This window comes from Octodon degus, unplaced genomic scaffold, assembly GCF_000260255.1.
Source record: "Octodon degus isolate 3935 unplaced genomic scaffold, OctDeg1.0 scaffold00116, whole genome shotgun sequence".
NCBI lineage: Eukaryota > Metazoa > Chordata > Mammalia > Rodentia > Octodontidae > Octodon > Octodon degus.
In genome coordinates, this window is record NW_004524692.1 from 2,159,364 (window position 1) to 2,160,467 (window position 1,104).

Consider the following 1,104-nt stretch of genomic DNA (forward strand, 5'->3'; position numbering starts at 1 on the left):
TTTTGGTGCAACTGGGGATTGAACTCCAGCCCTTGCGCTTGCCAGGGAAGCGCTTATTCCACTGAGCCATCTTCCCGGCCTCTTATATAGTTATCTATCTATCTATCTATCTATCTATCTATCTATCTAATCTATCTATAGTATATATTAGTTTGATGATAGAATTAAATAAAATTTAGATGGGTTGTGAGATGTGATTAAAGAAATCAGAGACAATTGTTTGTTTTCAGGGAAGACTGAATGATTCATTAAACACTGGCTATAGAATAGATTCATTTCCCTGAGGAAGAGTTCTTTACCTCAGTTCAATTATTTTATCAAGAGCTTGAAATTAGGGTGTGGTCAATAGCAAAATAGCTGTAGACAGTGGACTGGAAAAGATCGGAAGATCTTTAAGCTACTTAACCATGAAAAGAAAATTAGGAAATTAGTTTTAGGTGAAAGAGTAATGCATTTAAAAGCCAAAGAAAGACATGGTTGTGGTTCTCATCGACTCAGAGGAAGAGGCTGCCATTCTCAAACAGAAAGACAAGTACTCCTGACATTAGCATGGAACTGAACAGAGAGGCATGGAGAGCTAATCTGATATCCAGGAATTAAAAAAAAAAAATTGCAAAATTAAAATGTAGGGTTCAGGAAAAATAAAAATATTTTTAAAAAGACTTAATTCTATATTGGGAAAAAGAATGCAAAAAGTACAAATACAAATATAAAGATACACAATTTGGAGTGAACAAATTTCCAAAAATGTGAAGAACACCACTAGGAAAACAGTATGCGATGTGTTAATTATTGAAACTATCATGCCAATTTGATTTGAAGCTGTCTCATTGCTATTTGTCTCTCAATAAAATTATGGAAAAAAAGAAATTGTATCAGACTGTAATACTGTTGTCATGATTGATGATGTAATACTATTAATGGTACTACATAATGAGCCTAATTTTAGCAATTTGTCCATAATATCTATTTGTTCCTCCAGGATCCTGTTAGTAGTTCCATGTTAACTTTTGCCTCTTTGGCTCCCTGGCTGCTTTCAATCTATAATAATTATTTAATCTACCTTTTGATTATGAGATTTCTGACACACTTGAAAAGTAATAA